Here is a 22,205-nt window from a genome sequence, read left to right as displayed (position 1 = left end):
ATCAGCGTTCCATTGTCTACGATCACTCAAGGGCAGGCTTCACCCACTGGAAGTGGAAAACATAGTCCTGCCACTTCTATCACCTCCGTCGGAAGCAATCCGCATGGCATCGACACGATATTGTCGCGGCCGGCGGCCACGCATCCTCAGGCGCCTGTGTCCGCCACACATGCCGCGCTCCAGCCGACGCCGCACCCCCAACACATGACCGCGCCGAGGTACGGCATGCACGCGGGATTCACCGCATCGTCGGGTGAGTATTTTTCCTTATTTTCCCCAGTCTTAATTCACTTTTATTTCGGTCTTATCTTTGTTGGTTTGATTGAATTTCTGAGAAGGTTCCGAGAGGTTTCGAATTCTTTAATTCATCGATATGGGGGAGGGAGTATAGGGAGGTGGCAGCATAGGGTATACAGGGTATAATATAATATAGACGATGTAGATTCAGCAATAGCTCCGTTGTGCAGAGATTTGTAAGTTGAAATTTTGCGGTTGATAATGGTTATGGGCTGGGAGAACGTAAGAGATACAGAAATCTTAGAAAGAATTGTGCCAATTAATTGCACAGGTACGTAATGTAGGGGAACATGACGCATAGAACATACGCGAGATTCACCATCATATCGTTAGATGAGTATTTTTCCTTATCTTTTCCAGTATTTTTCAGTCTTATTTCTATTGCTGTTATTATGCTTCTGGGAACGTTTTGCGAAGTTTGTTATTTCTTAATTGATCGACATAGAAATGGGAGTGTACCTATGAAAAATATATATTTTCAAGCGTATACAGCAGAGAACAGAATATAACGTAGAAATAGTTTAATTATTGGCGGATCTGTAAGTTAAAAGTTGGGATTTGGAAGGTTTTAGAATCGATAAGGATTGTAAGAGGAGGGAATTTTAATGATACGCACAAGTTTCAGAAAAGATTGCTCTAGTTAATTGTACCAGTGCATAGCGCAGGGAAGTATAATGTATGCACGTAGGATATTGTCGGATGAGAATTTTTATTTATTTTTTCCAACCTGTTTTTGATTCTGTTTAGATTTTCAGAGGTTTATAAAGTTCGGGTTTGAACATTTTTTAATTTATCGATGCGAGATATGACTATGAGAATACTTGTGAAAATAATTAGATGATGGCAAAGATCTTAGGGTGTACAGTACAGGAAATAGAATATAATACGAAAGATATAGGTGTAGAAATAGTTTTGTTGTGAGGAGATTACATAAAATTGGAATTTGAAAGATTTAAAATTGATAGACAAAGATTGTAGACAGGATACTGTGAATGTGACAGATATAAAAGTGTTTAACAGGAAAGAAGATTATGGTACTTGATGTTTAGGGGACCTATAATACACACGTATTCATAAAATTTGTCTAAGCCAAAGGCAAATCATGATTTGCGAACCATGATTGGCAAATTATATTGAACGATAAAAATTCAATCGAGAACAACAATATCCAACTTAGAATAATAATTGAAAAGAATTTCATGGGAAGAACGTGCAAGATTCATTTTACACGATTTTTATTCCAATTTTATACAACGCGGATATTAATATCGTGCGAATTAATTTCAATAAAATCAAAAACGCCAGCGGCACCAGATTTATAATTTGACCGGCGGTATGATCGATCGTGTCGACAATCGAAGAATAAAAATGATTCTGTTCCCGTGTAATATTTAAAGATTTATACGATATTTCATTCGGCTTAAATGTCGATCGATGTTTGCAATTACTAATATTATCAATAATCCATCATCTTATCCCATTTTCAATTCTTATTTAAAAAATAAAGGAACAAGAAGTATTAAAAGATCGTGTTATAACAAGTGAAGGTTTAATGTTCTTTGCAAACAAGATTTAACACTCGATATTTCTAATGAAATGTTTTTTGCGTTACGAGTAGAAATACTATTTCCTTTGCATTTTCACGATAAAAATATAACACATTCCAATTAGGACCAGTCTTACCAAAAACACAAATACATTTATCGTTTATTCAATTAAGAATTCGTGAAAACATAATATTGTGCATGCGAAACGCCAAGTATTGAAAGAAGTAACATCACTTTATAACGAAGAAAATTTACAGTGATTTCTTCACGATAACACTGTCTTTACATACAAACGCATCGGCGTAATATAACTTTGGAATTACCCGAGTAATTCATTCTGTATGTTCTCATAAATCTTTGTACTATTCGTGAAAAGTATTTTTTACATATTTGCCAGTGTAACATGAAAGAAATGCTTCTATCTTCAAAGAAAGTACGTAAGAATTTTTATGCAGAAGCTGTTTTTCTACAGAATTTTTCTGCGATAGTTACTTTTCGAATTTCTCCAATTTTCAAACGAACGCGTTATAATTTTGATACTATTCAATTAACTCATTTTCCTGTTCCTACAAACTTTTCTTCATCGTTTAATCGTACAACGTAATTTAATACGAATGGTCCGAATCTTCTCGAGACATTTCTCCCAACTTTTCTATAAAAATTATTTTTTTATTTTTATAGAATCTTCCCGATTTATCAAACAACGTGCCATAATTTTCTAATTACTCGAATAATTCATCCTGTACGTTCTCATAAATTTACATCATTCACGAGGATTTCGTTGTACATTCTATGATTTAAAGTGAAAGATTCGTATTAAGGATGTTGTTCGTTAAATTGTTTCAGTTGAAATTAAACGTGTCTTGCGCAAATACCGCTCTGTCCTGTGCACGAGCAATAATCTGTATCTGTCCTGGAGCTCTATCTTGAACTTGATCCCGGATTATCCGTGCATTTAAAATGATTAAAGCGCCAATTATTTACGAGACCCGTTCGTGTCGCTTCGCCGACGAAACGAAAGTGAATTTCGAATAATTTCCCAGGCGATTGCGAATCGTTACACCTGACGGCCGACGAACGCCATCGTAAATTCAACGAAATTTCTACTGCTTATTGAAACTAGAAGAATATAATTTTAATAAAAAGTAATTCATTTGAAAGTTATAAATGAAAATCGATATGCACACGTCTGTTTACGTTCGTGTAATTTTGGAAAATCGATCGATATCCCGACTGATCTTTGCTTTTACTCCTCTTCTCGTTTTTATTTACAGAAATAATTATCAATTTGAATCTCCACGAAGAGATAATTATCGTTGTAATATAAAACAAAGCACGAACAATGGATATATTATTTTTTGAAATTGTTCGTGAAAATGTTTATTCATATTATGAAATTGTAATTTAGAATCTCTTCATTTTCCTTTTTTATTCTTCTAATACGAAGATATTGTAAAATGATTAAGGAACATTAACATCGAATTTTGATGGATTTACGATATTTTATACGCGATTTATTCTATGTAGATATTGTTTCGTTAAATACACCGTAATTTATTTATATAAATAAATTTATATAAATTTATGTAAATTGCAGAATACACGTAATAACAAAAGATATATAAACAATTCAAAGTAAAGTGCTACTTAATGATGCAACAATATTGAAGAAATTACAGCCACAGCGTACTTATCCGTCGCTATATTTTTCAATAGTAATTAACGGTACTTATCAAAAAATTGAGTATCTAAACGAAGTCGTTGAATAAATTTCACAAGCTTCGTCGAACTGAATCTCCGGCAATACAGATAATTAATACCACTATCCCAAAGTATGATCAAACTAGCTTACCAATCTGAAGGATACTAATTTCTGATCGCTAATCTTCTCCAGCATTCCCAACTCACACTATCATCTATAAAATTTTCACATTATACCAAAGTCCGATGAATTGGACTGTTCCATATAATTTCTTATTAAATTCTTACTGATAAATGAAACAGTTACGATTCAAATTGTATAAATTAACGAGTCCAACGCGTTGAAATTATTAGCACGCGGATGATAGCCGTACAATTTAGATTAAATTTCAATTACTTTACTTGATCTTGTCTTTATCGTGTGAAATATAGGGTACGAATTTAAACGAAGTGTTTTGAAATTAAAGAATCACGTAATTTAGCTGAAAATTCGGTTAATTTCCACCTAAATCTTAAATTTCGATTTATGTTCCATATTTTACGCGATAAATACCACTGATGATCTTTATCACGTAAAATGTAGAATGCGAATGAAAACGAAGAGTCGTGAAATTGAGAAACTTAATCCAAACTTTTATGGATCGCCTGCAATCTAAAGATGACTGACGAACACTGAACTAGTTCAGAGTAAAATAGATTAAAATGAAATCGATTCAAATGAAATGGAAATTTTGTAAGGTGAATTCGATGTACGAGATAGGAAAGTGCTTGAGTCACGTAACACGGTACTCTAAGAGCACGTAAAAGCGTAAATTTAGCCATATTGTTCGATGTAAGTGGTACAAGAGCTTGGCTAGAATCCGAAGTACCCGATTTCATGTCATTAGGTACACGTTTCTGGGCCAGGTCCCCTTCAAACCTTTCCTAAGGCGTAAACACTTCATAAAGATTCCTCCAATAGCTCTCACATCGTGGCCGGCATCGATATCGATTCAATCCTGGCGAATATATCGTCCGCAATAACGTCAAATTTAACTTTGAACATAATTAAATTATAATATTCTTAAAGACAAATTATCGTTTGCCACGATAATTCTATTTTTCTTTTTTTTTTTTTTAAGATTTTAACATTTCAAAGGATTCGACGATTGAAAAACGTTGTAAGAAATACAAAGTTCAAATGACGCAATAATTAATTGTAAATTTAAATAGAGAAACTGATGTTTGCAATAAGAGGAAATTTAGGTTTATCGTTATTTTATCTAATTGTGGTCTTACAACCTGTAAATGGACTTGGCTTTGCTATATATTTTCTTAAACTCACACGTACTTATATCTTACTCGCATTCACACGCTCAAAGTTCGCAAAATTAAATCTGTTCTTACGCATTAGGTCGACTCAAAAGCTTCTCGCGTTTTCTAAGAAAATAATGTTCTATGCGAAGCATTCTATTGATCGTTCTATTGATCGTACGTAATTCAACAAAATAATATAAAACAAAAAATGTTGTGCATTCTATTATTTTCTTATAGAACGAAAATTAACATATGTGTGTATATATACACATACATATCTCTGTAAAAACTGTGTAAAAGAGATGCCTGCTAGATACTAAGAATACTGGACAACCATATCGACAACAGTTATGTATTCTCTGATTTATTCATTGCTCTTATTAAATAGAAATCCATTTTGCAATGCTATGGTACGTTTCCTTTATACCTTTCATTTTACATCTAAACTTGCTTTTGTCCGTCACTGTAAGTATATCGTAGAATTAAGATAGAGCTCTTTGTAAGAACGACCCGGGGCACGTAACGCGGTTCAGCAACACTGTAGACACTATAAAATTGTTTTCCTTCCAATAAAAGGAGAAATCCACGGCGTGGCACCCGTAAAAGCTACCGTGGGGTCCCGAAAGAATCTTTCGCGATTTATATCCGGCTGCTGTGCTACTTTTGCTCGTGGCGGACGTTCAAATATCTCCAGCAATCGTTCTCATAATTCACCATAATGGGACCGGCTATAGTTTAAAAAGACCGCGTGAACATTGTTTAAGATCTGCCCTACCTTCTCTCTTATTTTCCTTTATTTTCGTTTCTTTTATAGATAACATAATAGTAGCCAATAAGATAAAATGACGCAGCTATAAGAAGGTGAAATTGCATTATAGAATTTTGGAGAAAAATTTTCTTGGCTTCTATCCAGTTTATATACAATATAACAGCGTTTCCTATTGTAAAGTACAATTGACCTGTTCGTGAGTTAACACAGGATCAAAATCCCTAGCCAAGTTGGCCACCGTCGTCAGGTGGTTAACCGGAAATACGCTAACTTCGGTTCGCGCGAGTATACGCGTTTATCCGATTCGGTTAGGCGAGTTTGCGATCTGAAGTCGACCTCTCGATCCTTCGCCAAGTTGGAAAGCCACGTTTCAATCACGGAGAGAAAGATTTCTAACTATCAATTAATAAACGTCAGATTAGAATATTTGAATGTTCATATGTATTTAGTGTTCTGCATTCATAATATAATAATAATGATAATGATAATAATAATCATAATTTATTTATACTTTGGGCTCATGGCTATGGCATTCTTATTCCTAGTTTCTTACGCTACTTTATATTTTTACATTCAGCTTTTAGTTACTACGCTATATTGCTATCTTATTATGTCATATTATATTATTAAACTTCATCTTAATAATTAATATGTATCTATTGTAGTGGATAATCTAGAATATTTGTTTATTAACAATTTCACACAGCCAGCATTTAACTGCAAAATTTTCAAATCAAATTCTCTCGAAAGCAAAACCCCGTGTCGAAAAATATCCAAATTGAATCTTCTTCGAAGCACAACGTCGTATTTAAAAGTTCGTTTCCTTCGATAGGTCTACTGTAGATTTTCGAAAAATGCGTCAAGCTATTTTTTCACCCCGCTACTCCATCATGTATAAATTATAATTTACAAGATAATAGCTAGTTTTCCATTAAAAGTCTTCTACTTTTGTATTTACAATGACAAATTAAGTTATACAAAATCCAGCTACGTAATTCCATAGCAGTCAATTTTACATGGTTTTCATTATGAAAACAGATGGAAGATAAAATTCTAAGCGGAATCTGGGCAAGCTTCGCCCTGTTGCTCTTATTTCGCCATTTTAACGATGTTGTATCGGGGAACGTGAGAATCGAGGGTGTTTCACAACACTGAAGGGTTCATCGAGCTCGGTACGTCCATTATTAATGATATCGCGACACGTATACATATATATACACATACACACACACACACACACACATCTATACACCAAGTATAATACCATAAATTTAAAAGCATGGCCATCAAGAGCGGCATAGAAATACTAAACACATTTTACGAACGAGAGGGGCACGTGACCAGGGTTCATGAGTTCGTGAATTAGGCTGACGATGCCACGAACAAGGTCGGGTTTTAAGGGCCATCGAGTTCGTCCGTTTACGCTATTCAAAGCTATCGGAGAATCTCATCTCTTGGTAATTTATGAGACTAAAGATAGATATTAGGGATGAAAACAAAAATTTCTTCTCATTTCCCATCTATAATCTTTTAACCAACGCTTTGTATATAATTGGATATTCCCTTTGCTCGTGAGAAAGAAAAAATTTATTGCAATTTTTTGATTCGACAAAAAGAAGTAGGATTTGTTGGAAAAATAAATTGTTTAATCGACAGAATGAAATAGTACGTTAACATTCTCGTACGAAACGATAGTTGGACATCTATCTTCGTGGAAAAAATCGCGATGCGTGAATTTTCGAAACTTAACAGCGATAAGATTGCATTAAAAAATTTAGGGCTTTTCCTGCGTGCGAAATTTGTACCATACGCAGATGATCGCAAAATTTACCATTGCGTTATAGTCGTCAATGAGTTTAATTAATAGAAAATTAGGTTGATCGGTTTCCTGAACGCTGTTGCAACGACAAATCGTCTCTTTTATCTGAAATTTAGCCAAATGCCACATAGTCAGATTTAGCCAAGGAAAGAGTAGTTCAATTTTTTAACTACGCTATAAACGGTGTACCACTATGTTCGTTGAGTCGTGTTAAGAACGTGGGCATTATTTTTTCCTCAAATTTGCCATTCGCGTCTCGCTGCAATTACATCTCGTGGTTTTAAATCTCTAGGGCTTACTCGCGGAGTATCAAAATTCTCTTGTAACGCTAACACGTTCAGAATTCTTCTCTACCATCTACTGTCTAGACACATTTCGGAATATGCTTGTATTATCTGATCGTCTTACTGCAAATCGCATAGCTACAAAATTGAGAATACTCGATGTAAATTCCTTAAACTTGCTGCCAAACGTTGCGGCTTCTTTTTCTCCCGTTTATCACCTGATTCTTAGCGATTTGACTCTTCAATCAACCGAGCAGTATAAGCATAACGATTGATATTATCTTTGATTGTAAGATATCGAAGGATATTACGCTACTCACATTATGCAACTATTCTCTCCAAACGCTGCTCCTAGAAGTTTAAAGAATTTCACTTTGGTCCATTCTGAACGACACCCTGTGGCATGTGGCTATTTTAATTGTATAGCAATCCATATTAACGCTATCACTTATTAACTCTCATTTATTACGACGCTTCCTAACACGCTTCTGTTATAGATACACGTTTATTTTTCCTTGTAATTTAATGTTTCGTCTATTTTTTTACATCGTATATACCAAAGAGCTTTTCGAATAAATCGACGAAATAAATGAAACAAGAACAAAGAAACGCTTCGTCAATTTTCGCCTACGACAATTTCGTACGGTGGTGTCAACTGTACCTCTCTTTAAACATCTCTGAATACGTCTCCGGTGAAGAAAATTCGGGTATCACGAGACGCATCGATTACAATTTCTTCTAATCAAAGGAAATTATTCCAACAGCAAACGTCCGTTCATTAACCCTCTACATAGGGCCACAATTTTCCCTACCAGGAGGATGGAAAATGTCGCGAGTACGCTTTTCATCGAGCACGCTGTATAAACATGTATCCCGCCCCCGAGTAAAATGGGCGAGCAATGCATGTCGCGCAATACGAAATGCGCAGGTTCGATACGCGTCGGTGTGTTCATTCAGCCACCTCTTGGCTTCCGGCGTGGCTGCATCTGCTTTCGCGATAATTCACCCCCGTTCCGTCTCACTCGAAACAGAAGCAACGCTTTAATTTTACGTAGCCGAATATTATTTCCCTTTTCTATTTCCTATTTTCTATCGTAATAGGTTCAACCACGAATTCTCCTAAAAAATGTTCTTACTGCATGTTTGAGTATTGTCTAATATCGTATCGTTGATTTTTCTATGTTACTCGGCAAGTGTTTGAATTTGACCACATTGTATTAGAAAAAATCGTGTACGTATTCTTTTTGTATGATATAGGATAATCAGATGATCAGAATTATCGAATCTCAGCTATTAGAGTAAAGCAGATATTCGCATGAGCTAAAGTTCAACAGTTTAAATTCAATTTTACTTTTACTATCAAAAATGAATATTTATTTAAATAAAGAAGACAAATGGATAAATATCTTCCATTCTTTAAGCTTGCATTGTATTAATTTTTTTTTTGTCTTCTACACCTTGAATGACGCACCTTAGAAGCACGTTGTTCGTGTTTCTAATGAAGATAGCGAACTGAACCTATTCTTCGCTATTATCTTTTGCAATTGCCGCAACAAGATAAATATAATTTTGTATCGTCATTATTAGCATCGCAGCATCCTTGACACGTTACATATTACGCACACTCGATGTGTTCCGTATTAGGTACATACGTATTTCGACAGAAGAATAATAATTATACCAAGAAGAAAATAAATTCAACGTTCATATAAATTTAATTACATTTTTTCCAATACTCAGAGACAAGCACGTTTAACGATAAATCGTGCAAAAGTAATATTCTTTAACTCGTCTTCGCTAAAAACTTTCACTATTTTAACTCGCCTCTATAGAACTTTTATAGGCTTTCAAACACAACGATCGACTGCATTCACCGACAGATTTCCAAGTGAAGCTCAAACGTGAATGTGCTCGTCCTTTGCTTTTAACGAACCACCTTACACTGTTGGCGATTGATTTCGTTAATTACTTGCCGAGATACTGCAACGTTCCACACATCCATATTGGATACTCTTCCAAATTAGCTACAGTTACTACTTTACGTCATAAGATACGTATAACGCGAACGAAGCATCGGATTTACGATAAAATAATTAAAAAGTGAAAACAGCGACGAGCGTTCAATTTCTACTGAGTATCGCGGGATGTGCTAACACGAGCTTATGGCCACCAATGTACGTGGATCCAATTTAATCAGTATCTATACAAATGCTGCAATAAATACAATATTACACCACGAGTTTGATACTCTTAATAGCCAACACATTATTATTCTCTAAAATTAATTATTAACGAAACATTCTTTTCTAAGCCACGATCGCTAGTCCGCTCACTTGGTCACCTTCTTCCAAAATCATTTCGATATTCCCTAAACCGATTTTCCCTGAAAAACTCCAAGACCACGCACGCCCCGTAAAAATCTCTGTTGGAGGTTCAATTAAAATCGGTGAGTCCAGCGATTCGACGAGCAGTTACGACACCGATGCCGAATATTTTTGTTGATGAGCATGCAGCATCGCCCTGGTTTTTACGATTCAATAAATTTTATTTGATCGGAACGTAACGGACAAAAGGGGTAACGATCGTATCTCGAACGCGTTGCGTTTCCAGCACCGGTTTCTTGAACCGAGAACCGCTAGAACACTAAAAACGGAAATAACGTTTTATTGGTAGACGGCTAAAGAGATTTCGTAAAGGAAAGGAAAAGAAAGAACCGTACGATTTTTCTTCGAATTGTACCAGCCACGATTAACGACTGACCAATGCAACAATATTACCAACTGGGATTTTATAAACCTGATATAAAGCGAGCGTTAGGTGGTTAGGTTAAGAGCGAAGGAAAAGGGTTCAGAGTAATTTGTGAACGCGTGATTACGGTCGTTGGTCTTCCGGTTGTAATTGCTTTGGTTAACACGTTTCGTGTCAGGTTACCGTGCAGGAAAATTAAGGAGCTTTCGAGAAGTTTTAGAATCTAAGATGGGTTTTTTTTTTTTGGTAATATATTTTCTATTCGAAGGATCGGTGATTCAGAAGGTTGTAGAGATTTAAAGATTTAAACGATCGGAAACCAAAATATTTGGAATTTTATAGGAATTATGAATTGACAAAAATTTGGAGATTCGAGTATTCGAAGATCTGATCGAAGATATGAAAGTATAAAATGAAAAGATGATTGTAATAAAATTTGTTAATATTTACAATCCAATTGTTTTAGAATTCTATTAAATTGAAATGATATTTTACAATCGAATTTTTAAATACAAGATAATTTCAAATTACGATTTGTATGGTAGTTACGATTGCTATCTTGAGAGGATCGTGTGAAACTACTGTGATTCCTTGCGTAATAAAAAAATAGTATAAAAGAGTGGAATTTTTATTGATTTTCCCTTATCAGCTAATAATGTCTGGAAAAATTGAAGAACTTCCATTCGTATCGCTTGATTTTCACATCATCCGCTTGGGGAATAGCGAAACCAAAATCAGTATGTATTTTATTAAAATATCTTTTTAAAACGAAGTCTGATAAAAGAATGTTCCACGTGCATAAAAGTTTCTTCTTTTTCCACATAGAATAAAAATCCGCGAAGGAAAAGTACGATTCCCACTTGAAAGACAAAAGTTGACTTTTCAAATATCTTTAGAGACGCCTCCCTCCCTCCAAAAAAGAGAAAAATAAACAGGATAGTAGACTTATTTTCTTCTCGAAACGGCAAAACTTTCGTATACAACATTTCTACCCAGAACGTATTTTTTTCGAGATATTTAGACGCGAAGTAACCGAACGAACACCCTGTAAATTTCAATTTCACAATGCGAACTTAAAAATGTGAACTTCACAATGTGAATTTTTATAGACGATCCTCTGTTTAAAACGATGCAAAGCAACTGTAATTTTGACGATAGGTTTGAAAGGGTTAAACAGTTTTTGCGAGAGTAGAAACCTCTCTTGTGATTGGATTGTTCGTGGCCACACGCGTCGCGTTGCGGTTCTCCGACGTTGGCGCGATCTCTTTGAAAGATATAGGGAACTGCGAAGGGGATACAAATAACATCACTTTCCTGTTGGAATTTCTTGCTGTCATATTGTCACGCCATTCGGCTACATAAATCACCACGGTATCCTAAACGACATCTTGTTACATTTTCCATAAAATAATCGTTATTAGAATTCTGTTACAGGATTACACGCTATCGTGCGAAGATATTTGCCAACTTATTAAATTTTCTGAAAATGTTAAAGACGTTATAAACAGAAACGCATGAGGCTGTTATTATTAAACGTGTTGGTTGGTTTATTAAAGTTGGTTTATTAAAATTATTTATTTTATTTATTGCACTTGAAATTGACCAACAAAGCTGATTTCAGAAAATTGAATTTATTTTGTAAAAGAGGATTAATTGAGCTTCTATAACGCTGTATATTAGGAAATTACGCATTCGTGTATTTTACTTGTATCTTTTCAATTTTGTTTATCTGTTTATAATTGTTGTTCAGACTTCGTTTCATCTTATTTCATTTCATTTCTCTCTTTAAATATCATTTAAACCTTTGAGGTGGTTTATTATATGTATTGCTTGGTTTATTAAGAAGACGAGTGATAAAATTGTAATAGTCGATTATATTAAAATCACTTTAAGTACAAGTACAGAAATAGTGTATACCGGTCGTAATCGTCGCTCGCTCAATGCTACTGTCCAACTCTATGCTCGCTAGTCGACTGTGTGACTCGCTATAATGACTCGTTATAATGACTGTCCTAGAGAGCACGTTCGTCTATTTACATCGACCGGTGTTATTATAGAAGGTTCGAATGTAACTCCGGTTGACGATTACAAATAACGGCGATAATATTTCGTCCGGAGTTCGTTTACCTTTGAACTTAGCAAATCAAAACAACGTTGGTATTCCAAGGCACAATAATATGAGTCTCTTTCGATTCAAATCTTCCGTTGACTTATATGCCGCTACAGGTATTATTTTTTATTATTTCTCATATGATTATGTATGGCAGGAGAATTATAACGCGATTTTGATCGTATTCAAATAATTGGTTTAAAGATATTCTTTGATGTTTCGCTTTTCCATTTTATTCGATATTTCTTTGTGCGTTGGAAAATATTAAATAGGAAAAGAGCGTCCCTCCGGAAATGCAATTTTTCCATTCAACCCTTTTGTATCTCGGTGTATTATTTGTGTATTTCGGTAATTTAAAGGCATATATGGTATGATTCGTCAATTGTAAGATTGCGATAATCGGTAAACGGGGAATATCTCGAGAAAAGTCCATAATCCAGAAGATCTTCTCGATTTATTCATTAACACTTGATATCATCGTTCTATTGTATTATCCTTTCTTTATATACATATATACTCTGTATATTTATACATCAGATATTAAATGAAACCATACATTCAACACAGAAGAATTCACAATTTTACATTTCTTTAAATACTAAGAATTTTACAAACATTTGAGAATCTCAAGATAGACGACAAAGATAAAGAAGAATGAAACGCGGCAAATACAGCGGGCAAACTAAAGAAGAGAGGATAGTATCTATGTATACGCGTATGTTGATGGCGTGTTTGCTTTGAATGCAGGTATCGGGCAATTCCAACAAAGAACGGAGCCACGGCATCCTGCTGTCTATTGGCCAGGTCTTCAGGGATTAGTCAGTGATCCCCTGGGATGGCGAGCAAGACTACACACACGTGAGTTTCCTTTCGTGAGATATATATTTCGCCTACTACCAAATATACTCTTCGTTTCAATGTATTAGAACAGAGATTGTTGGCGATGTTTCGCAAATAGGATAACAAACAGAATGTCGTAACGTGGAGAGTTTTATGTTTGCATTATGTTGTAAAACATGCGCAGAAAAAACGTAATTCCGTGAAAACAGACTTCTTTCTTGAGTTTGTTGCAGTATTCTCTTTCGCCTATCATTGAACACTAAGGCACTTCTTTTAAGTATTTCGAGACTGTAAATACAAGGAAACATAGGTACTCCTTTTCTGAAACTTTTTTAACAGATATCTAAGAAAATATGAAATTAGAAGATTTTAATTATTAGTATTTTTTCCGTTCGATTAAAATGTGCGATGTTATTTTTGAAATGAGTTAGCAGAAAAGATGTATCTTTCTGAAATTTTGTAATATTTTTAATTTCAGTCGTTAATATCTCTTATTTAACGAATGAGACACATCGTCTTTTAATTTCACTAAGAAAACATTTATTACAATTTTAAAATTAAATTATATAATAATTTTAAAAGAAGCGTGGCTTTTCCGGAATTTTTCGGATATTCTAAAATTTTAATTACTCTTTCTTACTCTTCGTTAATTCATCCTTATTGTGGCGTATTGTAACGAGCAAAACACTATACATAACACTAAATATATATAGAAACTGATCTAACGTAAAATATAGCCTAATAAAGTAAATGTGTAGATCATCTTAATTCTACTTAAGTTCCAATATTTGCTTCGGGGGGAAAAAACTGTTGGACTTAAATTCCAAGCCTTCGTCAATTCGTTCGTCTTCAATTTTTTCTCCTGTCTACGAATAAAAAACTTGTTTTCTTAGATCTGTGAAGCGGTATTTAGCGTGGCCCGGCGACACGTGTTTCTTCACTTTGGTCAACCGATTTCCTCGCCGCAAAAGCAAACACGAGCAGCTGTCAAATCTGTACTAATATCGGTCGAAACGAAATATCCCGTGGGCAGAGAAATATCTCCAGCACCCTCACCGATCAATGTTTTGAATCCAATCTTTTTCACTTCAACCACCTCGTTTTCGCTTTTTTCCGTTCCCTTTTTTCCTCTATTTTTGTTAAGTCTTTAATTCAATACATATGTACGATACGGTAGATTTTTGTATGGTATTTGTAATTACGATAAGAATGTCGTAATTATAATACAAAACCCCTTTGGAAAATACAGTTTTTGGAAAATATCGATGATAGAAATTAATATCGACCGCCAGTGACCATGGCTGTTCAGATATCACGCGTTCGTTGAACGTTACGACCTTGAGACATAAGAGGATTGCCATTGACACTGTTATACTGTTCGGAGATTCTTCAGAAAATTAATCAGTGTGGTTAGTAGAAGAGTCAGGCATTCTCGTATATTCACACCTCTACTGTACGCTATAGCAATTCACTAGCACGTAAACTTCTTTGGCGACTGTATATTTTCTCTTAAACTGAACGCACAGAACGTTCTCCGAAGCTAGAACAATTTAGATAACTATCATATTAGCATTAATTTTATATCGTGCGACGTTTCGTTTGCGTGTAAAAAAAGAGTTTGTAATAAAGTGTGATCATTTGTGCAGACTCGACAGTACCAATCGATACTTAACGTTCCTCTCATCGCTATAAAGAGAAAAGATACCAAATTCCTCGAAATTTCCCTGAACATCCTGATTTAAAAACCTAACTTAAACTATCATATTATGATAGCTTACAGTAGATTGAAATTATACTACGTCTGCCGCGTAAGTAGAAATGAAAAGGATAGGAAAATCTCGGAATTTCCTCTAAATGCCCATCATCGTCTGCTCGCATCTTCACCTTCACCCTCCAAAAATCGCTTCACTCGCGAAAAGTCGAACTGGAGGGCAGATTCTCAGGCAGCCGGAGGCCGCAGGCGATTTGTGAAAGCGATTAAGGGCAGCCGCAGAGAAAAAAAAGAGCGGAAAAATCAGAAACACAAAGTGAAAGAACACGTGACGTCGGTGGAAAGAGCATCCCCTTTCGAGAGCATACATCAAGCCCCGCCGGTGGCACATGTGCCAGCCACGCACACCACCTAAACCAAAAACCCGCCTCTGTTTCGAGGGGATGAAACCGTTCTACGAGCAGAAGAACACCGAGCGAAAGTTAAAGCACCCTACACACCATCTCAGAGTTAGCACATAGCCATCATGAACTGTGACATAGGTACAGACAGATAAACCATATGGAAACGAGAAATATACATATCTGCAAGGTTTAAATTGTATATTTATATCAAACAGGTAGCTAATAGGAAATCTACGTGATGAATTTTTGGAATGTGGATAGGGACTTACCCTAGGGAATGTCACTTACCCAAAGGTGTCCTCAAGACCAATTCGTATTCATCTTGAATTACTGCTTTTTTTCTTTACGTTATTTACGTTAACAATTAGTTTTTAATTGGTATCATTGTGTTATTAGAGATCGTAAGAAGTTAAGGTCAAATCGCTTAATTTTGGAATGTTTAATTTAACTATTACTAATCTCTATCAGGAGGAATGGATAATATAAAATGTTTTTATGTTTTTATGTTTTTATCAATGTACACAAATCTCGTTTATGAAAATCTGTTCAAGATATTCGCAATAGTTCGTCCAAACTATCTATTATCTTTACCTACTCAACAGCGTGCAAAAATTCCTGGTCAGGTATACTTTTCACTGTATACAGAGTGTAGCAGAATATGTGGGATTTGATTGTACACCTAAAAACAATAAAAAATGTTCGTATAAACATATGCTCTATTTGTCTTCGTCTATGAGATGCGACGAATTTATAATATTACGTACAGGAGACGTTACAGGAGAAAAAGGTTTCTAATAAATTCGGGAAACACCAGGAACTCTATTCAGACTGACTCCACGACAAAACGTCTACAGACCTGTCTTGAAACGCAAGGTGATCGATTTGGACATCTTTCGTAAAGTTAATTAAATAAAATCAAAACAGGAAATTCGTTGTATCTCATAAACGAAGACAGATAGAACACAAGTTTATACGAATCTTCCTCGTTGTTTTTAGGTGTACGATCAGCTCCCGAAGTGAGTCCTGTGCGTTCTGTTACATCTCGTACGCCGAATCGGTATTATAAAGAACTTTAAATAATATCATACAGCAACACTACAATGTTCATGTGTTATACTATCTTCTTTTGCTCGTCATACTCTTTTACCCAATATTATTTAATTCTTAACCACCACGGAACTTCCGCGAGACCGCTCCTTTTTTTTTTTTTTTTTTTTTATTCTTTTTCATTCTTCATATTCTCCATGACAGCAAATAATTACAGAGAAGAGATTTTCAATACGTTTGCTATCGCGTGCTCAGGTTCTGATCTCTTCGTTATTAACGTACAAAGCAAAAACACTCGAACTTGATTTGTATTCCGCACTATAATAATGAATAGATAATGCAATAAACCTTATCAGTCTGTGTGATCTCCTGTGATAGTTGCGTAAGTTTCGACGTCTATGGCAGATAAGGGTAAAATCCTTTTATCAAATTTCCAATGCAAAGCGAGAGAAATATCTAGCCAGAAATTTTTTGCACGCCACTGTATCCAAAGACCTAATCGTCCCTCCATAAGCAATACGAAACAAGTCTCGCCGTGTGTATGGTACTTAATCCAGCGAAACTAGATGCTAAAGGGGGTGTGTGTAGCAAGAAGGGCGACGAGACAGAGAGGATACCGGGCATGTAAGTACGCAGGAACGCGTGGATGGGCGTGGACGTGGAAACGGGGCCGCGTGTTGTTCCAGCGTGTCGTGTCGGCCACGGATGTCACTGTGGGACGAATATAAGAGGGTATACCGTGGTCCGCCACGGTATCCGGAATATCATATTCAATATCAACCCTCGTATCCCTGCGAGGCCCAGCCCCTGCTTTCCGCACTCACGTGAATAACTCTGGGCAATATTTTAACTGCATGGACGTATCTGCGGTGTACTCCACGCTCTTTCTTCCCTGTTCTATCGTTTTCTTCCTGCCGTTTCTCCCTTGCTCGCGTATCGCTTTGTTTCTCTTTCGCTGACTTGAGTTACGAGTGGAAATATAAAGGCGCCGTGTCGATACCCACGTGCTTTATATTCCGAGCTGTTAGGTCGATCGGTTGCACAGGCCTCGCGTGCTGATCCTTCAACGACCGTCACGGGACACCGTTTATATTACATCCATGGGAATGGTTTTATATTTCTATTAAATACCTGGACCTTCTGAATTGGCTCGACGATGGGATTGCTTAGCGGCAGATGGATGTTAAGGATCTAGCGGTGGTGATGAATGTTTTGGGTGGATGGAGTGATGATAGTCGTTGAAAGGATAAAAGCAAAGAACGAGGTAAGTAGAATATGAATGGCGAGTGTTGTAGTGGAAGATGTTGAAAGAAGGAGGCAGATAGCTTCAATGGGCGATGAGAGAATGAGAGGTAGGGCAGAGTGTGATAGTTTCAAATTGAATCGATTAGTAGGAGATGGATGTTAGAAATTTGGTGCTGGAGGCGAACGTGTTCGATTGATGGAGTGGTGGATGTTGAAGGAATAGAGAGAAAGGGTAAGGTGGTTTTAAATAGAATATGAGTTGGTAAGTGTTGATTTAGAAAATGTTGAGAAAAGCGAGGAAGATGGTTTCGATGGACGTTGAAGGAATGAAAAGTAAAGGAGTGTGGGGTAGTTTTAAATTAAATTGCTTAGCGGAAGAATGTTAAAGATTTAGTGGCGAAGATAAATATTTTGAGTGAAGTGAAAAATGTTCAGAAAATGAGAAACGCGAGAGAGTAATAGTAATGGTTTTAAGTGGAATATGAAAGATGAGCGTATGGTAACTAAGTACAATTGTTAGTACGTGGTAATTGCGTAAAATTGGTGGTATGATAATTAAGAAATCTGGCATTTAATAAAATATGTAAGAAAAATTCTAAAAACTAGATAATATCGTACGAACCCCTCGTACAGATATAATAGAAAATGCAAAGGAAAAATATTAAGTCAAATTGTTGGTATGGTAATTAAGAAGGGTTCAAGGATAGAAGGCAGCACGCGGTCAGACGCGTTTACGCGGCACATGGGGGATGATGCAAAGAGGAGATGCAGAAGGGGGGGGGGGGTTGAAAAGGGAAAGAGGAGGCGTAGGGTCGTCACAACAGTATGGGTTGTGGGACTTTAATTTAATAAAGCAATTTGTAACGGAATACGGAACGAGGCAATAATGGCCAGTCGGCGGGGAGGGTTCTAATGAGCTGCTTACCGCACTCTCCACCCTCTACTCACGATCGAGCTACACGTTTCACGCGATATCCCCTATTCATCTACTTAGAAACTGCGTAAACTCACGCCAACCAACTTTCTCTTGCTCCGGTAATTCGATAAGTCCGTACGCTTTTTGCGGAAATTTATGCGTGTCAGTCGTTTGCCATCCTGTCATCTCTACGGAGCAAGATTGATTTTCCACTAAGGGTTGCTTGCACCGAGGGCGTCGTGCTAAATTGCGATTATTACAGTGAGAATGTTTATGCATCTAATAGAAATGGAAATACGTAAAATGCTACAGGACAAGTACAAATGAAACGATATATGAAATATCAAAAGTATAATTCTGTTCTGTGCTACAATAAATTGTAATGGTCGTTTGTTTGGATTAATTGTTATATTTCGATGTTATGGATATGAGAATATTATTAATTATTATATTTTTCACGCTGTGCACCGTACTGATCATTTGCTTTAGACTCGGGGGTAGAAAATTATATTGTTATAAATACTATTGACATAAAAATATCATTATTAATAACTACGTATGCGCAAACATTATTTCGAAGCCAGTAAAATCGCCAATTTTTCTTCGTCTCGCTCGATACAATGGATAACAATGAAATTCACAGTCAAAGTCTATTGCCACTGGAAAAACACAGCTTTGTTCCAACCATTATTTATCCAGAATTGGCGAGAATTACGATCGACTTACCCCATGAGTTACAGTTACAAAGTAATTCAATTACATCGTATGCTATTACATAGTAATTCAATTACGCCTGGTGATCACGGCAATTAGCGATAGAATTAATTGGAAAAGTTCGAATTATGTAATTAATTGAGAAGTTTGAATTATCTAATTACTCGTAAATATACGTAATTACTGTGTAATTCAAGTACAGTGTAATTAAATTCCGTAATTAAATTACAGTTTAATTCAATTAGCTCGACCGTGTATTCATCGAAATTACTGAAAACCAGCTGGACGTATCTTACCGTGCTCTTGCATACACCGAACTCTCCCAAAATCCCAAAACGAAGGAATTAAAATTTCCAAAAATCAAATACGATTAGCCTTGAAAATTATCAAAGTCCAACCAACTGACTTCCCGAAAATGCTATTTTTCCTCTGTATCCCTATCAATTAGATGTTCGCGCGATTTCCTGCGAATTTTCCAGGCTATTACCTCGCAGCATCAACTAGAAACCCCAAGATACATACTAATCACAATTTTTCGCGGTAGATCGTCTGTGAACGTGTTTCCGTCGCGATAATTCCAGGCCAATCTCACCCTCTGTCACGTGTCGTTCTATTCAACGGCGTTATCTATTCCGTAGGATCTTGTATCCCTACAGAAGTAAGCAGGATCAGCCGTGAAGGCAAGGATAACGATAACAAAGTCTGGTTATTTGCGGAACAGCGAACCCACGTGGCAGTCACGTGCCGACACCCGTCGAGACGCCATCATTGCGGTCTATCGCACAAGTGTTTAACCCTTGAAACGCGTTATTCCGTCAAATTAAACCGTAATCTCCCCTTTTTTTCTAGTGGGACGTTTTTCTATGGCATCATGATGATATTTCTTATTTGAAATGTACAAATTGGAAAAAATAGTGTTGATACTGCAATATCAATTATTCATGTACCATCTATTTGTAGGTAGTGGTTTTAAGAAAATCTTGAACTAGAAGACTTCAAGTTTCTGTAATTACACTTCTGAACAAGAATCTGAAGAGTTTGCATTCGAATATTATGTCTGATTCGAATAATCAAATAAACGTAGAAAAATTGCCTTGTGTGTAGAGAACATTTGTCTACACGAGCCCCTTTACGTTATATTTAAACTAATGTTATTAGCTAGTAAAATCTTGTTTCCATGTAGAACAGTATTTGGTTTGATCCTGTTTATTTCCTCCGTAATTGTAATTGACAAAAACACAAGTAAAAGTACGAACTGGTAACGTTAACCATTAAAAAATTAAAATTAAAAAATTATTCCGTTCGCCGTGATCTCTTGAGATTTTCTTCCTTGATATATAATAAGTGACAAGAGGGCGAAATTTAACGAATAATATTGACCTGGCAAATTTAAACTCCCAAGAGACACTTGACGTGGATCGATCTAATAATAAAATTGTATAATTATCGTTTACTCTAAAGATATTTTAATCCCGGTATTCTTCTATGTTTAAAAATAATTTTCTTTCTGCTTTCAAAAAGTTCCTTCGTATTTAGTTCCCTAAGCTTTTGCTCCTCGGCTTATTTCTACGATAACCAAAATAAATGTTTTCTTGCGATTAGTATGAGTTTTTAACGTCGACGAGGTAAATGAAGTGGAGGATCGAATATACCGCAAAAGGTTGCAATCGTGACGTGTTATCGTGGAATAATTGGATGGTTTTCAATAGATATGTCGTACAGAACATTTTTGGCGTGTAACGAGATGTAAATTTATGACGTAATTATCGATAGCCTATGTGAATCGTCGGGGACGAAACGCGCGGACCATGGCAAGAAGAATGACGGAAAATTGATGAAGATTAATTGCTTGATAAAAGTGACCACGACTCCGACTGGTTCGATAAGTTTCGTGATAATTTTACTGTTCCAGTAAAATGTTTCACAAAATTACAAACATGTGAAATTCCCAATTCCTCGAAATTCTAAACGTATAATTCGATTCCTAATTTCTCGAAATTCTAAACACAATTTCTCCAGAACCTGAACTTAATTCTTCCGAAGTTATTATTAAATCCTCATAATCGAGGAAAACGTCACTGACTCCAATTTTCTTTGGGAACGACCCGCAACGATCTCTGTTCTCTTTGTACCGGATGCTCGTAGTAGCCGACATCTTTTTTTTTTTCATTCATTTTTTTCGTAACTATCGGGCGGATGAATAGAAATAACGACTCCTTGGAAAGGGAGCCGATGTTGTTGGAGCGACGAAGAGAATAGCGATGGGCTCAAGTACGTCGCAAGTACTTTACTCTTTGCTCTTTGTCAAATTTATTTTACAAGATTATAACATTTTCTTGTGCCACTTTGCGTTTAAACTTTCTTTTGCGTGACATGTAATAGTTTCCAAGTTTCCTGCCGGACAAAATTTTTCGCTTTATATTTCGAAAACGACGTTTTCAAGACTTTTATATAATTACAAATAATCATATAATCTTCTATAACAATGCTTTCGATGCATTGTACTATTTTCTCTCTCACTTATCGTAGATTACGCTTAATATTATTTCAAATTCTTTTACATATCGAATATAATTTATGCTTAAACTTAGAAACTTATTTCGGTCAATACGCGTGCTTATCCCTAGGATTCTATTGGGCCTAACAGAAATAATCAGAGGCGAACTCCTTTGCCTAGCCATCGCCTCGCCTCTGCACAGTACGTGCGATCTATTTGAGCCCATCGCTACCCTTCAGTAGAAGAGAATCCCTGGAAGA

The sequence above is a fragment of the Bombus huntii genome, chromosome 15, assembly GCF_024542735.1.
Source record: "Bombus huntii isolate Logan2020A chromosome 15, iyBomHunt1.1, whole genome shotgun sequence".
NCBI lineage: Eukaryota > Metazoa > Arthropoda > Insecta > Hymenoptera > Apidae > Bombus > Bombus huntii.
This window is presented reverse-complemented; position numbering follows the sequence as displayed.